This window comes from Ornithorhynchus anatinus, chromosome 5, assembly GCF_004115215.2.
Source record: "Ornithorhynchus anatinus isolate Pmale09 chromosome 5, mOrnAna1.pri.v4, whole genome shotgun sequence".
Classification (NCBI taxonomy): Eukaryota; Metazoa; Chordata; class Mammalia; order Monotremata; family Ornithorhynchidae; genus Ornithorhynchus; species Ornithorhynchus anatinus.
Genome location: NC_041732.1, coordinates 51,903,157 through 51,928,683, shown reverse-complemented (window position 1 = coordinate 51,928,683; position 25,527 = coordinate 51,903,157). Strand labels below are relative to the sequence as shown.

The window sequence follows — 25,527 nt, the reverse complement described above, 5'->3', positions numbered from 1 at the left end:
AGAAATAGCTTTAGAAGGCCCTTGAAGATGGAGAGAGCTGTGGTCAATCAGAATTGAATCAATCACATTAGGGAGCACTTACTGTGTGCAGAGCACTGCCTAAGAAGGGTTTGGGAGAGTATAATATAACAGAGTGGGTAGATATGTTTCCTGCCCACAATGAGCTAACAGTCAGTAAGAAAGGTGGGTGTGAGCAAGAGGTCAAAAATGAGAGATGAAAATAAGGCAGAGGGACTAGATTGGCTTAAGAGAAATGAAGTATAAGAACTGGAGTAGAATGGGAGAGGAGAAAATATAATTAACAGTGAGAGAGCTAGAAGCAGCAGGGCACAGTGAATAGAGCATGGACCTGGGAGTCAGAAGGTTGTGGGTTCTAATCCCAGCTCTGCCACTTGTCTGTTGTGTGACCTCAGACAAGTCACTTAACTTCTCTGTGACTCAGTTACCTCATCGACAAAATTGGGATTGAGACTGAGCCCCACGTGGGACAAGGACTGTGTCCAACCCAGTTTGCTTGTATCCATCCCAGTGCTTAATACAGTGCCTAGCACAAAGTAAGTGCTTAACAAATGCCAGAATTATTATTATTATCCGCTGTGTGTTATGACTGATTAAACTCCCTCTCAACCATCTTGTAATTTGTGCCACTCATAACTTAGGGAAAAGAGTGGGTGGCTCAGCATAAACCATGAGCATTACTGCAAAAATAAATTTGAGTGCACATTCTGCAGGCGGTAGAACATATCTTTCCTCTCCTAACCACTGACATCTGAGTTATGCTCAACACAATTGGCAAGGTGCCAGAAAAGTTGGCCTATAAGTCAGTGATATTTATAGAACGCTTACTGGGGGCAGAGCACTTAACTGAGTGCTTGGGAGAGTCAAATACAGTTTACTACTACTTTATTTTCATAGTCAAAGGGGGCGAGAGATTCTGTCTCCAAGTCACTTACCCTATGGATGTGGTCCTACGGTTAAGAGCGTCAACTCTGAACCGAAGATCAATTCTACTAACTCCGATTGCACACAGTCCTGAAGTGGTCCCATTTCCCTTTCTTAGCTGAGCTAGTGGCTCTTCCTAAAGTTCTCTCATTGTCAGTCGACCAGAGGCTGATATGGAAGCCCTTTACTTCTAGTAGTCAGCACGATGGCACACTGACCCAAAATCAAAGAAAGACTTGAAACAGAATACTGAATAAAATATGTTGAACAACTCCAAGGAGCAGTAGCTATCAATAAAGAGGACTGGCTATTCATTTTTTTTCCCATTCACAGTTTTCAACAAAGTACTACATCACTGAAAAAGGTATTGATTCTCTTTAGAAAGTGAGGGGGTTTTTTTTCTCCCCACAAGACAAACTTTGCCTAACAGGAGCAGGATGTCTGTGTCAAATTGTCAGATTATGTAAGATGAAAAGTTGGATGAGATGGTACCATGGTGACCCTGAAACTTCCATGATGGCAAGGTGCCAGGAAAATGTAAATTCAGAAGCCTATTCTCTCCCAATTGTCAATTTTTATAGAACTATATGCACCGAGGCTGACTACTGAGGAAAATCAAGAAAGCCACCATAAAGTGCCAGAAAGCATCCTCAGGATTCAAAACACCGAAGTTGTCCTAGACAAAAAGGTATTTAAGAAATCATAAGGCAATTTTGCCAGATCGACTCAGCAATATCAAAGCCTAGAGAAAGAGAGAGGGGTCAGAATTCCTGTCTTCAGATCCTCTTGCTCATCTCATTTCTGGTGTGAGACGCACACACATCACACACTTTATATGCACACCCCTCATGCTAGTTCTGACAAGGGCAGATTTAGATATTCATTTTCTGTCCTTTTCATCCTCAACAAGCTTACTTTATTTGGATGGAAATTTCAGTCCTCCAAAGGACCCTCTCAAAACACCAGAGCCAGGGGATTTTGCTTAAAATATAGACCTACTCTTGCAGAGGAATTTTTATTGCAGCAATAGAATTACCCTGTTCCTCTTGAGGAATTCTGGTTCAGAACTCTAACAAGCAAGAGACCTGATTATACTTCTTATGGATTCCCTGAATTTGGAACTATACTATTTATGGACAGGCCTTAGTCAGTGTCTTTCTTTTTTTTTTTTTTAATGGTGCTTGTTACGTGCTTACTATGTGCCAAGCACTGGGGTAGATATGTTAATCAGATGGGGTCACACTCTTAATCTTCATTTTACAGATGAGGTAACTGAGGCCCAGAGAAGTTAAGTGACTTGCCCACGGTCACAGAGCAGACAAGTGGTGGAGCCGGGATCAGAGTCCAGTGCCTTCTTACTCCCAGGCCTGTGCTCTATCCACTAAACCACGCTGCTTCTCTATCTCTATCACTAGTTTTTTCCTGTGGCTTTTAGGAAGAGGTGGCTTTGGGTCAGAGAAGTTCCCCATCACAGCTTATGGAGATTTACTCTATATCAGAAATTTGGTAAAGGAAGGAGGATGAGAAATGAGAAAAAACACAACAACCTAGTACTATATTTGGATACAAGAGGGGGAAAGAATCATCAACTAAAATCAAGGCTGTACAGCTTGGCCCTTGGGCTCAAGGGTTCGTAATCTCAGATTGGAATATTGATGTTCTAACTGGCCCAACTCTGATATTACATTTACACTAGTCCCAAATGACCACACTGCAGGCAGTCTAAACTTTGACTAACTGGTTATGTACCCAGAGAGGGAAAAGCCAGGTCCAACGTAGCATCAATACCTTTTGAGCAGGGGACTATATTGTTCCCCACTTTCCCAATATATTTATCTGGTTTGCTTCTAATCTGGCTATTACTGTTTCAATTTCTTTGCTTTCCAACCTGATGTGTAGGCTAGTGGCTGAAGAGTAATACAGTTGGGTTTAAAGAGAGTTCTTTAACGCTTTCAGGTTCGCTCTTTCGCCACAGAGTTTACAGAAGTAAATCACTATGAAGTATAAAGCCATTGAAAAGGCTTTGAAATCTCTTCAGAGAAGAGGCAGGAACCTTGAGTCACAGAGACCACGAAGCCAAGGATATGTAAATACATCAGAGAACAAGTTGTAGGTCTTCACCCTGGGTTTTTGAACATCTGTCTCCCAGACATCACCACCTGGGAAAGATTTGTTCCTTATGTTAAAAAACTTCATAAGACAGCATCAACAAGACATAACTAATAAAACATTATCATTCACCCCTTAACAAAACAGAGCATGCTATAAAAGGCTTATTACTAATAGCCCCACAACACATTGTCATTTAACAACAATAAAAGAGCATAATTATCGGCCAGCATATTGCTAAGCATAAAGATGCAAGTGAGTGTTTTTTTGAACATCTAATCCAGATGGTTTTAGATAAAACCCAGACTCTCTTCAAATTGAGATTTTGGAGAAATCAGTGGTGCGTGAGTGGCTTTAAAGATCTATGTACATATAATCTATTTTAATGTCTGTCTCGCAGTGTAGAATGTAAGCTCGCTGTGGGCAGGGATGTCTACCAACACTACTATATTATACTTTTCCAAATACTTAGTATGGTACTCTAATAATAAGAATAATAATGTTAGTACTTGTTAAGCACTTACTATGTGCTGAGCACTGTTCTAAGAGCTGGGGTAGATAGAGGGTCATCAGGTTGCCCCACATGGGGCTCACACTTTTAATCCCCCTTTTACAGACGAGGTACCTGAGGCACAGTGAAGTTAAGTGACTTGCCCAAAGTCACACAACTGACAAGTGGTGGAGCCGGGATTAGAACCCATGACCTCTGACTCCTAAGCCCGTGCTCTTTCCACTGAGGCACGCTGCTTCTCTACACACAGCAAATGCTTAATAACTACCACTGATTGATTGATATAGTGTGGTTCACTAGGAAGAGTTACCACACAGCTAGTTTAAGTGAATTTTTGGCTAAAGACCCTAAAGGAGGATTAGCTTGGAAGTATTTCTCCATTTCAAAAGAGAGAGACCAATCTATATCAGCCTGTCAACATTCTTACAACGCTCTTGCTTTAAATCACTTCCACCAATACTGGAATACATACATGCATATGGCACTGTTCCAGAGAAAAGATCTAAGGGCAAACATGACTAGATAGTAAATCTATAGGATATATATTTCCTAGAGCTAACTTTTAAAATGCAGACACACATTATATATATGTAGATATGTATCTAGCTATATATATATACACACACACACACACACTTAGCTACACATCTTGATATCTAGATGTACATATGCTGGTTCCTGTGCTAAAGATAGGCTATCAAAGTCCTTTGACCTTTCATCTTCAGTTCCTGCTTTAGATAGGCTGATGATAAATACTTCCTTACCAAGTATTTGTATGGCAGTTGCCTGCTGCTCACGCCTCCATTTTCTGGTAGTGCAGAAGTTATATGACTGCAGAACAGAGAACTGAAACTCTTGATACCAGGAAAGAGAATTCAAAATTCATCCTATTCCTTCCTTACCAAGATTCTTCCTTCATACTCCTCCCGGCCTATCTGCCTACCTCATTTGCAATTAATTAACACTCTGCTCACCTGAACACCTGCAGTGGCTTTCACCTGGAACCAATTAACTGTAGTCATTAAGTCTTCTACCTATCACAACAGGCAGTCCCAACATGGTGACTAGTTTAGGGAGTGTTAGGGGGCATTTAGGATTATTGAGTACCCATGATGGCCTTGGCATTTTATAGGAAAAGTAACATAGAATTATGGTGTCATTCAATTGGACGAAACCTGAAAAATGCAACCTTCTCCCTAAGCACCCAAGAAAGGTGTTTGGGATATTATTTTTTAACAATTTTCAGCCAAGGAGGATCCATTTACCAGTTGCAGAATTTCACAACTCCTGTTGCCAAGAAGTGCTTTCTCATATTTAACCTAAATCTGGCATAATGTAACAAACTGGTTTTCTCTTATATTCTCATTGGAGAAGAACATTTATTACCTTGAAGGAATTTTGTGAATTCACTTCTCAGCCTCCACCTCTTCAATCTAACCTAACATTTTGAAAAAAACCCCAGAGGTCTGATTTTCTGTGTCTTTCAGAAATGTTGTTCCTCATTTCTCCCCAGTCTCCTTTGGAATTTTGAAATATTGTACTCTACTAAGTGCTTACTACAGTACTCCCCACAGTAGGTGCTCAATAAATGTCAGTGACTACCCTCAAACTGGACCCAGAACTTTGCCTTACTTTAGCTCATTGGAGGTGGAGGGTGTTGGGGGTGTTTTCTGTGGTTCATGTGTTTTCAAGCAATCATTCAAATGCATTTTTTGATCCCTTATTGAGTACAGAGCACTGTACTAAGCACTAATGTTGCAGAAGGGAGAGCCTATACCTCAAAAGTCTGAGATGATACTGTCCAGAAGTCAGACTGCCAGCTGATATGGCAGAGTAAGAAGGAGTAATTCTTTTTATGGTCAGAGTAAAATCTAGGCTGGGGGTAACATTACGCTGGCAAAGAAGAAAAGCATATTTGAACCAAGAAGGAAACTTGATTTTCATTATTGCCTATCCCCTAAAATTTCAGCGTGGAAAAGCAAAACTTTGGCAGATTTTCCTCCCATCACTTTGGGCCCCAACTCAACTCCTCCATCAAATATAGAAATGTTTGATACTTAAACCGAAGTCCAAAGCCAAAGGAAATCCATAGTTCTCTCATGTAGCAGTACAAGAAGTAGTCTTTACTGAGTGTCCAGTGAGGACAAAGCACTGTACTTAGCTCTGGAGAAGAACAAAATGAACAGTGACGAATTCTCCACCAATAAGGTACATGATGCTTATAGGAAAAATGTGGTGTTTTGTTACAGAAAGGGCTAAGATTCACAACTATTTTCTAACCCCCCTCTAGGTCGTCTTAGTCTCAGTTGTCGGGAAGAGGTGACACTCATTTCACTGAAGAGCCAACTGAGATATGGTGTAGGATTGGCAACAGTACAAAGCCCAAGAAAAAGGGTTAAGGCAGGAGGGGAGGGGTTTTGATTTCAAAGGTGTTAGTTATTTTAAAGGGCAAGTTCTAAAGTGAACAAATGCTGTAAGAAAATAGTGAGAGAGAGAAAAAGGAAAAGAACTCTGAGAGTCTTGTGCCCTATCACTTCAGAGAAGCAGCAAACCTCAACGACAAGGTGAGAGATTAGTAAATCAGGGGCACAAGTTTGCATTCTCATTCTGTTTCCTAATTCCCTCAGTGACCCTGAGCAAAATGACTTAACCTATCTGTGGCACTGCTTTTCCAATTCAAGATTTCTATTCTGGGGTATGTGAGACCTCTGTGCAGCCTAAAAAAGAGAATGATTCCATGGCTTTGAACTGACTTTCATTAAGCATCTTTCTCTTTGTGAACCTTTCTGCGCATTAACACGGTTTCTTTAGGAAGTAGCAATCTATGCCACCAGTGTGGATTGATCATTCAAATCAAAACACAGTCATGAGAGTGAAACTCTCTCAAGAGAAAGGTTAATCTAACCAAAGAGAGGGGGAAAACTAGAGTCCCAGCAGATGTTGTTTTCTAGAGGGGACACTTGAGAGAATTAAAATCCTCTCTCACTGTTTTTTTTTAAGTTACTATTCAGCTACTTAAACAAAGGTCACAGAAAACTCTTTCTCTATAATGCTAAATGCTGGGATTCCCAGAGGAGACTAAAAGCCACAACAACACATACACTATCCATTCAAAGAAAAACCATCTTTCACTAAGCCACAGTTATAAAGCAAAATAGCTTGAGGGGTAGGTGAAGTGAATACTGATTCAGTATACGAACTTTTCCCATTTAAAATGCAAAATCTAGGCACCCAATTTGGTCTAGAAAAGTTATTTATATCCCTTCGTGTGAACCAGAGCCTAAGAAAACATTAAAAGCATAGTCACAATATAGTTACACTTTGTCAAAACTGTGCCCTCTCGGGAAAATTGTTCTTTTTAATGCAAAAGGGGTAAATAACAGTGATTGTTTTGTTAGATTGCACTACAGAAATGAAGGTTTTTAGATTTTTCTGGCAGAAAAGTCAAAATACCTGCAGGAAGCCTTTTTCTATGCACAAAGACCTTAATGAAATAATAGTAGTGGTTTTCCAATCCAAACCCTTTTTCAGGGGCTAACCTTGTTACATACACTCACACACACAAAACTATTCTCAGGACTAGCTGATGTAGGTCCTTTCAAGTAATCCCTCCCATATCCCCTTTGCTACATCTTTCCATTTCTTTATACTAAATAAAACTGACAAAGTGTTCCAGGTGAGAAATCGATTTACCTGCTAGACACACCTCAAAGACTGAAAGGAAACAGATGCAGAGAGAAGCTATAATAATGTTCTGGTTTACTTTCACAGATTGTCTTAAATCACTCTAAATTGTTCTGCTCCCACCAATATAAAGAACAAAAACTTCTACTGGGGCAATGGAAACACTGTTTGATAATCAGTGGCCTTTGGCATTCCACATTAGATGATAAATAAAAAGAGTCACCATGTCTCTTCTGGGTTATTTCCGCATAAGTCAATCGGAGGCAGTAATACTATGCCATCACTGTCAAATAATCAAGGGCAGGGAGAAAAAACACAACCATTCAATGACTCAAATTTGGCTCCTGGCCAAAGCTCCTCTTTAAACCTTCTTTTTGACAACTGGTCATAAGAGACCAATTGTTTCGGCTTACGTGTGACTCTATGATCTCCATTCAGACAATGGTCAGACCAACACTTGACACGCCAACTGATGAAGAGAGAAGTATGTCCTGTAAGTCTTGAAAAGTATGATAGTGATGCCATTGTAAATAATAATTATTATTATCATATTTGTTAAGTACTTACTATGTGCCAAGCACTGTTCTAAGCGGTAGGGTAAACACAGGGAAATCAAATCGTCCCACTTGGGGCTCCCATTTTTAATCCCCATTTTACAGATGAGATAACTAAGCATAGAGAAGTTAAGTGACTTGCCCAAGGTCATATAGACAAGTGGAGGAGCTGGGAGTAGAATCTAGGTCCTCTGACTCCCAAGCCCGTGCTCTTTCCACTAAGCCATGCTGTTCTCTAAAGGACGTGACTGCTCAGAAGCAATGTGGTTTACCGGACAGAACATGGGCCTGGGAGTAGGAAGGACTTGGGTTCTAATCTTAGTTCCACCACATGTCTCTGTGTGACCTTGGACAAATCACTGAATTTCTCTGGACCTCAGTTATCTCATCTGTAAAATGGGGATTAAGCCTATGAGCCCCATGTGGGACAGGGACCATATCAGACCTGATTACCTTGGATCTACCCCAGGGCTTAGAACAGTGCTTCACACATAGTAAGTGCTTAACAAACACCATGATTATGATTAGTATTGGAGGATCAGAGTGTTCATTATCCTCCTTGACACCATCCTCATATCTAGAGCTCTACTCCTGTTAGTAACGGGACTTGTAATGCTTCAGCCAATAATGTATTTATTATAAGAGGCTTTCCTCAATTAAGCCCTCTTTTCCTCTGGCTCCTCCTTTCTACATCGTCTACGCACTTGGATCTCTGACCTATGGACATTTGGTATTCAACCCATCCTCAGGCCCACAGCACTTATATACATAACTAAAAATTATGTATTATGAATCGTGTACTTATATTAATGTCTGTCTCCCCCTTTATAAGCTCGATATGGGCAGGGACTATGTTGACCAACTCTATTGTACTCTTCCAAGCTCTTAGCATAGTTCTCTGCACATAGTAAGTGTTCAATAAATACCACTGATTGACTGAATCAAACCCTTCAATCATTCAGTCACATTTATTGAGTGCTTACTGTGTGCAGAACACTGTACTAAGTACTTGGGAGAGTACAATGTAATTGTCTACAGTGATGGCAAAGTCAGGGGAGGTGCAGTGGATTGGAGGCTAAAAAGGGCATGATGACCTGAAAAAATTGGATAGGGTCAAAAGATTGGAAATTTCTGTGGGGGATCAGCACAGATTTGCCAGGAAGAGGTGTTTGGAGAGAAGGCAGGTGAAAAGGTTGGGGTCAGATAGGGAGACTTCAGAGTCCATGAGGTTAGAGATTGTGCAGTGGCTAGAGATGATGAGACCAAGTGTGTGTCCAAGTTGGTGAGTGGGCACTCTGGGGTGGAGCAGGAGATCAGTGGAGTTGAGGAATGACAGAAAGCAGGCAGTGACAAGGTCATCAGGAACATCTATGTGGATATTAAAGTCCTCAATGATCAATGTAGGGATTGAAAAGAGAGAATAAATGTGATAAAAGGATCAATATGGTTCAGAAAGTTCAAAATGGGGCATCAAGGATGGTAGATGATTGTGATTAGTATCTGGAGTGGATGGTAGAGGCAGATGATATGGGCTTCAAAGGAAAGGAAAGAGAGGGATGAGAGAGGTGCAATGGGGCAAAATGGCAGTGGGCTGTGAGAAGAAAACCAACACCTCCCCCCTTCCCAGTGAGTCTGGGGGAGCTGGAAAAGATGAGACACCCTCTGGAAAAAGCAGCAGGGGAGACTGGGTCAACTGGGGAAAACCAGGTTTCATTGATGGCGGGGAGGAGGAGTGACTGTGTCCAGAACAGGTTAAAGAAGAAGGGAAGTTTTCCCAGGTTGTTCTGGAACCTACTAATACTACTGGCCAGCACATTTACTGGAGTGATGGATTTCAAATGTTTTCCATTCACTCATTCTTTTATTCATTCATTCAGTAACATTTATCATAGATGCTTGGGGGAGTACAACAGTCACGGAAAATACATGCCCTTGAGGAGTTTACATTTGCTGGGTGAATTAGTGTTTTTCTTTGCTAATTTTCATTCTTTCATCTTTAAGTTTCAATGGAAGCTCTACATACTGTTTTTACACCTTGAATGCATTCATAATCTTGTCTTCTGATTTGTGAAGTGAGAGATGGAATTGATAATGATGAGTGGGGTTTTAGCACATTTAATAATCACGCTAAAACTATTGCTATTTAGTTTTTCCATCCACATTTTCCAAGGACTTTTTTCCCATGTTTCATATCTTCCCACCCTCATGCTGAAATTCCCTTGGTGATCAGCTAATCAGGTTTTGTAAATTCTGCAGTTTGTCTGGAGTCTTAAATGACTTTTATATCTCCTGTCAGGAGTTGTTAGGGGTGGGACATAAATCTCAAGGAGGATGCTTTAGCTTTGCAGTTGGCCTGGGGGTCTTGAATTGGTCATTTCAGCTTCAGGTTAAATTTAGGAAACCTTTAAGGACTATCTGATTACAAAGCTTCTTGAAAAACATTGCTTTGATGAGGGAGTCTCAGCTTTGGATATTATCAATAGATTTGGGTTCTGGTAGCTAATAAGCAAAATTGATTGTACAAGTCCATCAAAATGCTGCGGTTATGATAGAAGGTTGGTTGAATCAGCATTGAAAATAGGCTGTCTGACCTCTTCCCCATTACCAATGGAATGAAACAGGGATGGAAAGAAGATCTATCAAGTTCGACCTATTTTATATTGCCGTTGCCCTGACTTGCTCCCTTTGCTCTTCCCTCCTTCCAGCCCTTCAGCACTTATGTGCATATCTGTATTTTTATTTATTTGTATTGATGTCTGTCTCCCCCACTCTAGACTGTTAGCTCGTTGTGGGCAGGGAATGTCACTGTTTATTGTTGCACTGTACTTTCCCAAACACTTAGTACAGTGCTCTGCACACAGTAAGCGCTCAGTAAGTGTAACTGAATGAATGAATGAATTTTCTGATGCTCTTCTTCCCAATTTGAGGTACTGCTTAAATCCTGACTCATCTTTGGGGATCTGGTTCAGCTATGATCACCTGGGCCCTCACAGAACTCTCCAAAAGGGTTCTGGGTAGAATTTAGGATCTTTTGGATAGCTTTAAATGCCTAATTTTGGTTACAGTTTTGGGTTACACAGCTAAGCGGCTCTGATTTTGATTTCATGAAACAAGAACTTTTGAGTCTAATATTTTCCAATCAACTGGGAAACACTTCCAACTCTAAAGGTTTATAAGGCTTGTTAAAAGTGAATACCTAGTGAATGACTACCTTAATGATTGCTTCAGAAGAAAACACCTGGGTTCTAATCATGGCGCAGTGGAAAGAGCACGGGCTTTGGAGTCAGGGCTCATGAGTTCGAATCCCAGCTCTGCCACTTGTCAGCTGTGTGACTGTGGGCAAGTCACTTAACTTCTCTGTGCCTCAGTTCCCTCATCTGTAAAATGGGGATTAAGACTGTGAGCCCCACGTGGGACAACCTGATTCCCCTGTGTCTACCCCAGCGCTTAGAACAGTGCTCTGCACATAGTAAGTGCTTAACAAATACCAACATTATTATTATTATTAATCCTGGTTGTGCCACTTGCTTGTTCTGTGCCACTGAATTTCTTGGTGCCTCAGTTTCCTCATTTTTCTCCCACCCCTTAGGCTGTGAGCCCCATGTGGGACACAGATGGTGCCCAAACTGATTATCTTGTATCTATCACAGTCCTTAGTAGAGATCTTGGCACCTAATGATCCCTGAACACCATCATTATTATTATTATTAGCAAATGATTATGTATTCTTTCTCAGAGTCAGGACAAATCTGTACATACTAAGTTTGAAGAAAATCAAGGTTATGTGCACACCTGCAATTGGGAAAGACCATAAACAGACAAAAAATTCCTTTGGCACCCAGAATTTAATGTTATCCTTGAGTTTTGCTACCTAAACAGTACTGTTTCCACTGTATCCAATGATGCACACAAAATCAAAGAAATAGAAAATGGAGAAAAAGCATATCAATCAACAATATTTATTGATCGCTTACTGTGTGCAGAACACTGTACTAAGTGCTTGGGAGAGTACAATATCCTTCGGGAGAGTCACAGATAGTGTTTGGCAACAGAATATCAGAGTTCCTACAGGCCGGTAAGAGAATATTAGGCTCCTGAAAGCACTGTCAGCACTCTCTTCTCTTGTAGGTTGACTTTCCTAGATAGTTAATAATAACAATCATAATAACAGTGTGGTATATGTTAAGTGTTTACTATGTGCCAAGCAGTGTATTAAGTGCTGGGGTCGATACTTTCATTATATTAGACACAGTCACTGTCCCGCACGGAGTTTACAGGCTGGAGTGGAAGGAGAACAGTTACCTAATCTCCATTTAAAGATGAGGAAACTAAGGAACAGGGACATTAAGTGACTTGCCCAAAGTCACACAGCAGGCAAGTAATAATAATAGCAATAACGGTGGTATTTGTTAAGCGCTTACTACGTGCAAAACACTGTTCTAAGCGCTGGGGGGATACAAGGTGATCAGGTTGTCCCACGTGGGGCTCACAGTTTTAATCCCCATTTGACAGATGAGGTAACTGAGGCACAGAGAAGTGAAGTGACTTGCCCAAAGTCACACAGCTGGCAAGCAGTGGAGGTGGGATTTGAACGCATGACCTCCCAAGCCCGGGCTCTTTCCCCTGAGCCATGCTGCTTCTCTAGAATCAGCGTAGAAGTAGCAGAGTTCTCTAGAAGTAGCAGAGTTGGGATTAGAACCCAGGTCTCCTGATTCCCATCCTATGCTCTTTCCATCTGGATTAAATTCTGTGAAAAGTACTGATTCAGCTACTCCCTGGTTTCTTCTGCCTTATTCAAGGTACACCTAGAAGAGAACTGAGCCTTAATGCTTAGTCTAGTATTCTGCACACTGTAAGTGCTAAATAAATACGATTGACTGATTAAATATTTGAGAAGACACCTTTTCCTTTGGGCATCAACCACTAACTGGAAGATCTAGGACTACTGCTTGGACCAGAGCCCAAAGATTCATTAAAATTCTAAGGCCGCCCTGTAACCCATCCAGAGAGCACTTCATTTCTTTCTCATTTTGCTCAGTGTTAAACAAAGGTTCACCACTCCACTTGCTGAAAACACACAAGCACGCAAACACACACATCCACAAGACAAAAATGGAGTTAAAGGTTGGTAAGTAAAGATCTTGCCGGAGACCTTTTTCCAGGGGAATTTTCTCTGCTTTCCAGGATTCCAGCATCTTCTAATCCAACCTCTCAAGCAGCCATTTGGCTGCTGCCTAGATCCAGCTTCTCACTGAGGCTTGCTTGATGTTCCCCCACCTTCTGTTCCCTGTTCCTCTCCTCCCCTCGGCCTTTTAAGGAAGAAGTATACACAGATGTCTCACAGCTCTTGCCAGCAGCTTCTCCTCTTTTCTGCTATGCTAATGGCCAGGACTGAAAGCCTGCCCTGTCTCCCTCTAGTCTGATGCAAGGGAACCTGGGCACATATTCAGTGCCAGCTGGGAGGCCTTTCTGGGAAGAGCAAACATCTGGGCTGACTTTCTTTGTCTGGTTACCATTGCTGAGTTCCAACCATTCCCAAGCCTGCTCAGCAGAAATCCCACCCCCAAACAACATCCAGGTAGAGCAGCGTGGCTTAGTGGAAAGAGCCCGGGCTCGGGAGTCACAGGTCATGGATTCTAATCCTCTCTCCGCCACTTGTCTGCTGTGTGGCCTTGGACAAGTCACTTACCTTCTCTGTGCCTCAGTTCCCTCACCTGTAAAATGAGGATTAAGACTGTGAGCCCCATGTGGGACAACCTGATTACCTTGTAACTACCGCAGCCTTAGAACAGTGCTAGACACATAGTAAGCGCTTAACAAATACCACCATTTTTTTTTTTTTAGAGATAGTAACCATCCGCTTTGGATGCAGCATCCGTTTCCACCTTCACGGTCCGCTCCAAGGATTCAGGTGTAATTGCCAAGTCTGTCGCCTCCATGGACATTTTGGTTCGGTCTGGAAACTGAGTAAATTAGAGAAGCCGTGAAGCCTACTGGAAAGAGCATGGGCCTGGGAGTCAGAGTACAGAACCTGGGCTTTAATCCCAGCTTTGCCACTTACCTTCTGTGTGTCCTTGGGAAAGTCACTTAACTTTCCTGTTCCTCGCGCTTCTCATCTGTAAAATGGGGATACAAAATGTGTCCTCCTTCCTCCTTAGACTGTAAGCCCCAGGTGGGACAGGTACTGAGGTCTTCCCAGACTAAGCCCCACTTTTCCTCATCCCTTTGCTCTTCCCCCCTCCCTGCCCCACAACAGTAATATATACATTATATATACATATAATATATTTATATCTGTAACTGTATTTATTTGTATTGATTCCTGTTTACTTGTACTGATGTCTGTCTTTCCCTCTCTAGACAGTGAGCTCACTGTGGGCAGGGACTGTCTCTATTGCTGTATTGTACTTTCCCAAGCGCTTAGTACAGTGCTCTGCACACAGAAAGTACTCAATAAATACAACTGAATGAATAAAAGGTACTGTATCTGATGCGATTATCTTGTACTCATCCAAGCACTTAGTACAATCAAGCCAGCAAGCAAGCAGTCAAGGGTACTTATTGAGCCTTAGTGTGTACAGCACCATACTAATTGCTTGGGAGAGTACCATACCATGAAGCAGAGTGGCACAGTGGAAAGAGCCCGGGCTTGGGAGTCAGAGGTCATGGGTACGAATCCTGCCTCCACCGCTTGCCAGTTGTGTGACTTTGGGCCAGTCACTTAGCTTCGCTGGGCCTCAGTTACCTCATCTGTAAAATGGGGATTAAAACTGTGAGCCCCACGTGGGACAACCTGATCACCTTGTATCCCCCAGCGCTTAGAACAGTGCTTTGCACATAGTAAGCGCTTAACAAATACCACCATTTTATACCACAGTATTGGTAGACGTGGTCCCTGCCCACAAACAGCTTTAGTCTAGCATGAGAGACAGATATTAAAATGAAGTACTGTGCTTGGCATACAGTAAGTGCTTAACAAATACCCTAGTTATTATTTCTCTTAGTTCACCTGCTTTATTCAGAAGTAGCTGCCCTGTACAGGGAAACATCCCCCCATATTTAAATGGCTTCACGGCTTGACCTGGCTTCAGCTGAGCCACTTCAAGTCCCTCAATTTCCTGCCCATTTTCAACATTCAGCCGGGAAGAATGTACGGTATGAAAAAAATAATCTACCTTCAATTGCAGCCCCCTCTGGAAATGACTCCGTGGGCTCTCTTTAAATAAAAGGAATAATCACAACCTGCTGCTAGGTACCGTATAAGATGTATGAAATCCATCCTTTTTCAAAATATTGGAGTATTTCCTGTGGTTGCTGGATGCCTAGCAGTTAGAAGGATGTGCCCGTTTCACAGTCTCTGGGCCTCTTTACCAAAATCAGATTTTTAAAAAACACAAATAGATCTCCTGCAAAAATAACCAAAAAACGTAGCATTCAAAACTGCAGCTATTAAACAGAAACCCAGCTGGTCAGATGCTGGCTGCCAGCTGCTGAGGCAGCCTGGGCCTTGGGCAGAGTATGTTGACTGAATGGAGGTTGGATTTTCCGTTTCTCTGCCCAAACGCTTCTCTTAAGGAACCAAAAGTTCCAGGTATGCCCGGTGGACATGCTCCGCCTCTGCTTTCAACGGCCCTTGGAATTTATGAGATTTGGGATTTGTAAAATGGGCTCGTTAGAATTGGTTGTAAAAACATATTAAGGTGTTTGAGAAAAACAGACCATGTTTCAACAAAACCCAGAAAGATAATTTGGATTTTTCTAGTGACCATCAGGCAAAGTGGAGAATTGAATCCTGTAGACTGTAAGCTCCTTCTAGACTGTAAGCTTGTTATGGGCAGGAAATGTGTCCACTAATTCTATTGCATTGTGCTCTCCCAAGCACTTAGTTCAGTGTTCTGCACAATGAGTAAATACTATTCATTGATTGATTATTTGAAAGATTCAAGGGAAAAAAAAAAGCACTGGCTAAAAATATCCAGATAATTGAGGCCAGTGTGATTTTTTGACTTGAACACTCCATAGAATTACTTCAGTTTTAGATTTAACTAAATGACTTTGGACAAGTTACTTCACTTCTCTGGGCCTCAGGTACTTCATCTGTAAAATGGAGTTTAAGGCTATAAACCCTATCTGTGGGGGTTAGAGATGGTGTCCAAGTTGATTATCTTGTATCTACCCCAGCGATTAGAACAGTGCCTGGCATACAGTAAGCACTTGACAAATACCATAAAAATACTGTTACTAATTATATGTGTGGTATTTGTTAAGCACTTAACATTTGCCAAATGCTGTACTAAGCACTGGAGTAGGTACAAGATAATCAGTCCTGTCATACATAGGGATCATAGACTAAAGGGAAGGGACATTGACATTGAATCCCTATTTCGCAGATGAAGAAACTGAGGCACGAGAAAGTCAAGTGACCTGCCCATGGTCACACAGCAAGAAAGTGGCAAAACTGGCTTTAAGACCCATATCCTCTCACTCTCCAACCCATATTCTTTCCCCTGATCGTTTTGGGCAGGGAAAGTGTCCACCAACTCTGTTACTCTGCACATAATAAGTGCTCAATGAATAGCATTGATTGATTGGCTGATGAATGACTTGATCATTGGAATTCCAGAGGGCACTGAAACTTGGCCTTTTTGGAAAGGCACTCCTTACTGACAAGTGAGGACTGTATACAATATCTAGAATTAATAGTCCTGGTCCTGTACATTAGAAAGCAACATGGCCTAGTGGATAGACCATGGGCCTAAGAGTCAAAAGGACTTGGGTTCTAATCTCAACTCTGCCATTTGTCTGCTGTATGACCTTGAGAAAATCACTTTACTTCTCTGTGCCTCAGATACCGCATCTGTAAAATGGGGGTTAAGAGTAAGCATTATATGGGACAGAGACTTGTCCAGCCCAATTACCTGTATCCCAAGCGTTTAGTTCAGTGCTCTGCACCCAGTAAATGCTCAATAAATATGGTTGAATGAATGAATCAACCCCAGTACTTGGTAGAGTGCCTGACATACAGTAAGTGCTTAACAAATATCGTTACAATTATTATTTTTATTATTTCAAGGTCCCCGACCACCAGTAAGATGAAATGAAGGGTGGTACATTTATCACTTGGGGTAAACAACCATTGTGGCTCAGCAATTACAGACACAGGAGATTGGAATGGTCCCTGACAGTCTTCCTGCTTACAGGATCAGGAGGCATGGAGTACCATCATTCATGTGTTATGCCAGGCATGTAGCCTAAGGAATCAACATCCTTTCTCATGGGGGACCCCTGACACCCCACTAAGCTCCAGAACCTTTGTGTTCCCCTCCTAAATCCATGTGGCTGAAAGTGCCACTTCTGAAAATACAAATACTGGACCTAAATGTGCCCGGTGCTATCTCAGTACCAGGATGGGGACGAACCAGCAGAAGAATGGCTAGTGACAGATTTGTCATCTGGCCACCATACAGGTGAGAGAGAAAGAACACTAATAAATGTACAGCTAGGCACACAGCATGTTCCCCATAATAATAATAACAATGTTGGTATTTGTTAAGCGCTTACTATGTGCAGAGCACTGTTCTAAGTGCTGGGGTAGATAGGGGGTCATCAGGTTGTCCCACGTGAGGCTTACAGTCTTAATCCCCATTTTACAGATGAGGTAACTGAGGCCCAGAGAAGTGAAGTGACTTGCCCACAGTCACACAACTGACAAGTGGCAGATCTGGGATTCGAACTCATGATGTCTGACTCCCAAGCCCATGCTCTGTCCACTGAGCCACGCTGCTTCTCAAAGCCTCTCCTAGTCCATTCCTCTGTAAGGGTGATCCCCTTTCACAATGAAATCACTTGATTACCAACATTAATACATTAAAAACAAATGCAACATAAACTTAATGCATTCAGGGTACATCAATTCTCTACAGTTTTTCATTTCCTGACATTCCTGTAGGAGCTTTTCCTTTTCTTTGTTGAACTCCTGAAATTCTTTTGTGTTATTACTAATATGTTGCTCTAAAATCTGCTGGAGAGGTCACTTGAATTTACCACAGAATTTTCATAAAGAGCAAAGGGTAACTTTCTACACGAGAGGGTAGTCATTATTCTGATCGTCTTTTCATATGGTACTATTCCAATACTTTTAAAATAGATTTTGATGTTCTGCTATGAGGACTCGATAGTTCAACTCAGTTTGAGTTGGGTGAACTTGCTCTTGGCCACGGTCTTAGGGATTACAATGAAAAATTAGCCAGTACATGGTATTTTTACCCCTTCTTTTCACTGTCCATGTGTTTGTTAAAAATCAGTTATTCTTACATTTGCTCCACTTTAGTTTCAAATTCAGTCTTTTATTGTCTTGCTCTTGACTACTGCATCAGCCTCCTTGCTGACCTCCTTTATCTCCCCATTCTGGTTCATACTTCATTCTGCTGCCTAGATCACTTTTCTTAAACAACCTTCGTTCCAAGTCTCTCCGCTCCTCAAGAACCTCCATTGGTTGTTTATCCACCTCTCCATCAAACAGAAATACCTTGCCATCGGCTTTAAAGCACTCATCACCTCGCCTCCTCCTACTTTATCTCCCGGATCCCCTACCACAGCCCAGCCTGAGTAGTGGATAGAGCACGGGCCTGGGAGTCAGAAGGTCATCAGTTCTAATCCCAGCTCCACCATGTGTCTGCTGTGACCTTGGGCAAGTCACTTCACTTCTCTGTGCCTCAAGTACGTCATCTATAATATGGGGATTGAGACTGTGAGGGCCATGAGGAACAGGAACTCTGTCCAATCCTATTTGCTGGTATTCATTCAATAGTATTTATTGAGCGCTTACTATGTGCAGAGCACTGTACTAAGCGCTTGGGATGAACAAGTCGGCAACAGATAGAGACAGTCCCTGCCGTTTGATGGGCTTACGGTCTAATCGGGGGAGACGGACAGACGAGAACGATGGCAATAAACAGCGTCAAGGGGAAGAACATCTCGTAAAAACAATGGCAACTAAATAGAATCGAGGCGATGTACAATTCATTAACAAAATAAATAGGGTAACGAAAATATATACAGTTGAGCGGACGAGTACAGTGCTGTGGGGATGGGAAGGGAGAGGTGGAGGAGCAGAGGGAAAAGGGGAAAATGAGGCTTTAGCTGCGGAGAGGTAAAGGGGGGATGGCAGAGGGAGTAGAGGGGGAAGAGGAGCTCAGTCTGGGAAGGCCTCTTGGAGGAGGTGATTTTTAAGTAAGGTTTTGCCCCCAGAGCTTAGTACCGTGTCTCACACATAGGCGATTAATGAATACTGTTATTATTGTTATTATTATTGTTATTAACACCAGCTCAATTATACTGAAGTTTTGCTCCTGCTGCTGACCACTGTCCCACAGCCTCCCTCTGGCCTGGAATTAAGTGCTTGATACAGTGCTTTTCACACAGTAAGTGCTCAATAAATATGATTCAATGAATGAACTCCTTCCCCCTCTATACATGTGAGACCCCTCCTTCAAAGCCTTATTAAGTTCCCATCTCTCCCAAGAGGTCTTCCCCCTTAAGCCTTCTTTTCCCCCCCTCTCTTCTGACACTTGGATCTGTTCTCTTTAAGCACTTGATAATCACCCCACCCTCAGCCCCACAGCACTTATGTATATATCTGTAATTTATTTCAATGTCCATCTTCCCCTCTAGACTGTAAGCTCTTTGAGTTGCTAAATTCTCCCAAATGCTTAGACCAATGCTCTGTAAACAGCATGTGCTCAATAAATATCATTGAATGATTGATAAAATGTTACCTGAAGTGCTGGTTCCATTTAAGTGAAATCATTATTCTCTAAACCTCCACTGGCAAGATCCACATTAGTTCCTGAATTCTGAACTTCCACAAAAAAAGTATTTATCCAGCGGACATTTAACAGCATCCGTTTGAGTTTTTGCCGGGTGGAATGTTCAGCCATTTGCAAAACGGTTGAACGTGCTAGCAATGAAACACATCCTCCCAACTCCAAAATGTCTTTTGGGATCATTCTGAGTTCCCTTCCGCTCAAATGTGCATCAACAACCTCTATTTTCCTTGGCAGGGGATTCCACCCCATGAAAAGGTTTTTTTCCATTCCCTTTCTTTTCTGCTTTGTGTATGGACAAATCCCTTCAGGTGTACTTAACTTCACTGACTTGGCTGTTCATAAATTTTACTGATCTGCAATTCTCTAGAGCCTGCTCTAAGATTGTGGACCTTTCACACAGTAGTCTCTTGTAATGAATTGTCTCTGATGCCACAGATAATCTTGTCTCTCATCAGAGAACCTGTTAAATTTCCCAAAGCCACAATATTACTCAGCTTTTTCGGGTCTGGAAGAAATTGCTAGATTGTAAGCTCCTGGAGGGCTGGTATCAATTCTACCAGCTCTACTGTACTGTTCCCAGGGTTTATTACAGTGCACTGGGTATTGTAAGTGCTTGATAAATAACAATAATTGATACTTGCCCTACTTTTTCAAAAGCTTCTTCTAAAGATAAAAAAATTCTGCCAAACATCTTCAGTGTAGAAAATTTCTCAAATTGAGTAAAAATGTTCTCTGATGCTGTATTTTGACTTTTTAAAAAACTGTAAATTGTAAATCTCCAGTGTTTCCTCTCACATAACATGAGAAAAAAGAGAGAATTTTACTTACTCACCCAGAACCCTGTCCATAGAGAGGTCCAGTGGAAAGGGCTTGGGAATGGAAGTCAGGGATCCTGGGTTCTTGGCAATCAATCAAAGATATTTATTGAATGCTTACTGTGTGCAGAGCACAGTATATTGAGTACATGGGAAAGTACAATACCAAACAGTAGGAATTTCACTGCCCACAAGGTTATTACAGACGAGAGGAGGAGTTTAACCTTGGGTGCTGTGTGACCTTGGGCAAATCACTTAATCTTTGTGTGCCTCAGTTTCCTCATCTGTAAAAGAGTGATCACATACCTGTTCTTCCTGCCTCTCAGACTGTGAGTCCTGTGTGTTCAATTTGATTACCCAGCCCTGAGAAACAGCACGGCCTAGTGAATAGAGCATGGAACTGGGAGTCAGAAGGACCTGGGTTCTAATCCTGGATCCACCACTTGTCTGCTGTGTGACCTGGGGTAAGTCACTTAACTTCTCTGTTTAAGTGACTACTTCATCTACAAAATGGAGATTAAGACTATGAGCCCCATGTGGGATAGGTACCGGGCCCAATCTGAGTAGCTTGTATCTACCACAGTGTTTAGCACTGTGGCTGGCACATAGTACTTGATTAATAAACACCATAAAAAGCCCCCGGTACAGTCACATAGTAAGCACTTGACTGCTACATTATTATTCAGAAGCCACTAATACAAATCTAAACATTACCTGTATTTTCTCCATTGATCTAAAGACATCTATAGTTATTTTTTTTTTCTCCTTTCCCTACCAAGAGAGCTGTTTTTTTTTTCTCATCGGGGTTTCCAGATGCTTTCAGATATCAGTTTCCTTTGTGGGTCTCCACCTTTCATATTTTATCGATTCCAAACTTCGGACACTCTGAAATGATCTTAGGCTCAGTAATGAAAAATATTCACAAATGAGAAAGACGACTTAAAAATGGAGGCACACATGAAGGATGTCTTGCACTGATTTCTGCACTTCATTTAAAATTTGGGATCATCCTCCATATCCCATTCCACATGCTTATACCCACAATCTGGATCATTTGAATTTAAACATACTCTTTTTTTCTGAAACTCAAGGGTTCTTGTCTCAATTATTTAGATTTCCCCATTTCACATTGTGATACAGCCTGAGAGTGGAACCATGTAAGAAGTCACGCTCGCTAGCAGTTACTGGCAAAGGCAGCAGAAATCTTCACATCACCAACAGCTTTGCTCCGGTAAATCATTTTTAGCCTGTGGTTGTTTTCATGATTTGCCCTCTTCAAAATACCCAGCTTCTGGCCCGCCCCCACTTTCCCCACCCCCATTTTACGCCTGTTTCCTCATGGATTTGGAGGGGGCTTCACCTGCTCCTGCCTCCCGCCCCCAGGTCCGCACCCTGAAAGTGATCTAATCCACTGGTTTGGTGGTAAAACTTCTCCCCTCCCTGACCTTGTCCTGCTGGCACTATTCTATGCCTCTCTCCCTTCCTCGCTCTGCTCCTCTTGTCCCTCCCCAGCCCACCCTTTTCCTTACTCCTATTCTCACACCTCTCCGCACTCCCTGCCACTTTCCTTGCTCTTCTTGCCCCTCTTACCACCTACCATGTCTTTTTCCGTGCCCCTCTCCCAACCCCTCACTTGCCCTGCTCTCTGCCCCCTCTCTGCCCTGCTCATTTCCGTGCTCCACTCCCCCCCTTTCCTGTTTCTCCCCCTACCATTCCTTGCTCTTCCCCCTGCCACCCACCAACCACCACCCACCATGTCCCTCTCCCCACTCTCTCCCCACCACTCAACCTGCCCATCTCTGTCCTCCTGCTGTTCCTGTGTATTTCATCCCATCATCATGCTGGTGCTCCCAGCCTGTGACAGCAGGAATGGGACAGTCATAGTAAGGACAGCACTAGCTAAGGTCCTTTCCCTTCCCCATCAGCCCGGGTTTGGAGGGATTAGGTTAATGAGGACTGTTACGGGGCAGGGGCGTGCAGCAGAGATAGGGTCATGGGCCGGGATGATGAGACAAAGTACAAACAGGCAACAGACACGGTGGGTTTGGTCTTTGGGGTTTGAGGGTGACATTCTGACACAACTGGGCACCTAAAAGGGAAGTGTATGAGGGGCATCACCAAAGACGCCGAGGTGGGCACATAAATTCTCCCCCCTAGACTGTAAGCTCCTTGGGGGCAGGAAACAGATCTACAATCACATATTGCAAAGTGTCGATGCCGACAGTCTCCCTGCTTCTGAACACATGCACGTTCACATGCATGAAAATTGAAAGAAGGTTAACTAAATGGCAGATCTGTCAATAGTCTCACGGGAATGATCTAGTCTCACTAGTCTCACGGCTAGTGCAACTGATAGTCTTTCAAAAAATGAATAAAATGATGAGATTAAATTTTAAAATTAAGCAGTTGGAGCACATCATCTTGTTCAAAATGGAGCAAAGTGGAAAAAAACAAAAACTGCCATGTACTTGATGTATTTTCCAAATGAAAAATCAAGTGAAATTTAAGTAAAACAATAACCATGATACACATTAAAACATTTCATCTAATGTATAATGGTGATAAACACACTCAGCAGACCAGATCATTTTGAAACACACAATGCATGGTCTCTCAGAAAAACATTAAAAAGGCCCCGAGTCATTACAAATAACAACTGAGCTTTTCTTGAAGCCACAAATCAAAAACTAATATGGACCCATCCTTGATTCTACTCATCTCCATTAGGAATATGGCACTCAAGTACCTATATCAGGAGCAAGAGAAACAAAGGTGTTTTTCTAGCAGGTTTTTTTTTTTTCTTGTGGTACTTTGCCTTTTGTTTCATAATTGATCTAGATTTTCTCCAATACATAAATGTTTAAAGCATCATCAATATTGCATCTTCCACTTGTTAAAGTTTAAAATGTAGCAAATAGCCAAGAGTGCTTTTGTTACAAGAACTTTGTTGCTTCTTGGTCTTAATCTCCAGGGTCTAGTGACCTAAACTGAATTTCAAAATCTGTTCCTATTCATTTACACTTTCCTTCTCAATATACTTTAGACCTGATCTACCATTTGGAGCTTATTAAGGCAGATAGACAATGACACACAAGCTGGGGATGGACTAAACTGGTGGTAATAGCCCTGGTTTCCCTTAAATTTACTATACATATATAAAAAACAAGATAATCTGAGTTTAAAAGTATTTTCTCTTTTGCAAGAAACTTGGGATCTGCCACATATGAACTGCCGAGTTAGCCACATAGTCCAGAATTCTGCCTCCAGCTGTGGTTTACATCAGGTGCTTCCCAGGAAGATGCCATGTGGAACCCAATCAACTGTATAAAACTACAAATGCCATTCGAGGAACTAACTCTCTTTCTCTCCCTCCCTCTCCTTCCTTCTCTCTCCCTCTGTCCCCTCTCCCCATCTACCTCCCTCCCCCACACCCACCCAGGAAATGAAACCTCTTTCCATGTATTTCCTAGTATAAGGACTTCTCTTATTTGTGTGAATTATTCCAGCCTGTAAGATTTTATTTCCTTTTTACTTACATGTAACACACTAAAAAGAATGTGACAATAACAGGAAATAACAACACTTTAGGTCTATTCGTTTCCTTCAGTAAAAATTTTACTGAGGTAGGTTCCACAAGTTATTTTTGTTCCATATCCAAATAAAGTTTAGGAAATTTCACATAGGCCATTTTAGATTTTAAATTTCAAATGTCTCCTTCTAACAGGAAGAGAAAAGGAGTTTATTCACCATTTTTTTAAAAAATATTTTCCACAAGCTAACCCCGCTACACATCCTCCAGTACAACTCTTTGAATTCTGGGTCTTTGTAGATGACCTTTCCTCTACCTGATGTACTTTCCCTCCTCTTCTTTCCCTAACCTTGACCTTTCCTTCCTACAAAACTTCCAAACTTAGAGAAAATAGTTTCCTTAAGGATAAAACAGAAATATTGTCAACATCATACACATTAGCTAACCAGATGTCCAGGGCACTGGGCCTGTTGGCTTGAGGCCTGTTGGCTTGAGGGTTTCTATGATGTCTTCGGCAGGGAGAAACTGTGTTGGCACTGAGAATATCCGCTGCAACTCATGCAGGTTTCTGGAACTACTGATGGCTCAACAGCAGGCAGACAATCGTATCCTGGGAGAACCCATGTAAATTTAACTCTTTTATGCCATTTTGTCTTTCTCTGACTTTCTTTTTCCATTGGAATTCCAAGGTAGCTATTCCTTCTCTTAGAAATTTCATTACAGAAATCTTGGAAGGGAAATTGTAACTGCTAAGAAATCAGGCAATCGATCAGTGGTATTCATTGAGTGCTGTGTGCAGAGCACTGTATTAAGAGATTGGGAGAGTACAATATAGTAGGTAATTGTAATGATTGTAATTGTTAAGAGCTTACTATGTGCCAGGCACTGTACTAAGTGTCCTCAGGTGGATACAAGTAAAGCAGGTTGGACAAAGTCTCTGTCGCGCATCCGGCTTACAGTCTTAATCCCCATTTTATAGATGAGGTAACTGAGGCACAGAGAAGTTAAGCGACTTTCCCAAGGCCACACAGCAGACAAATGGCAGATCTGGGAATAGAACCTATGACTTTCTGACTCCCAGGGCTGTGCTCAAGGGACTTACTGTCAAATGGGGGAAACAGACATTAAAATAATAGAAGCGGAAGGAAGGAAGAGTATAAGGATATGTCTCCATAAATTAGGTGGGAGTGGGTGGAATCTGTTCCCACATGATACTTTATTTTGGGAACTCTGCTTCAGGAGCAGAACAGGTAGGTAGACGTTGCCTTGGCGCCCAAGACCCCTCACTCAAGTCTGTATCCCACTGACCAGAGAATGGGCAGCAGTGGAGGTAGTGGTAAAGTCAGGGTAAATCCCATCCCTTTAGCTAGACTGCGGTGGGTGGCCTCGTTAAGCTAGAGGAGATTGGTGGAACAGTTGGTTAAGGAAGTCCCAAGGCAACTGACACCGCCTCCTTGTCAGCGGGTGCTAAGGCTTTATTTCCTAGTGACCCACCCCTTCGTCTTCTCAGCATTTCCCCCTTGACCTGAACAGCTGACGCACTCCTGGATCATCT

General features: G+C 42.1%; 1 long non-coding RNA gene across 2 annotated transcripts in view; it reads right to left on the bottom strand.

Moving 5' to 3' along the window:
- The window catches only part of LOC120638380, a 133,561-nt gene extending 113,839 nt beyond the window's left edge, over positions 1-19,722 (bottom strand). Inside the window, exon 1 of one of the 2 annotated variants that reach the window (XR_005660018.1) lies at positions 19,578-19,722. This is a non-coding gene — a long non-coding RNA (uncharacterized LOC120638380). Of the gene's footprint in view, positions 1-4,326; positions 4,365-19,577 lie in introns of those variants that run through there. The other variant, XR_005660017.1, reaches the window with a different exon arrangement.
- Positions 19,723-25,527: the final 5,805 nt, after the last annotated feature.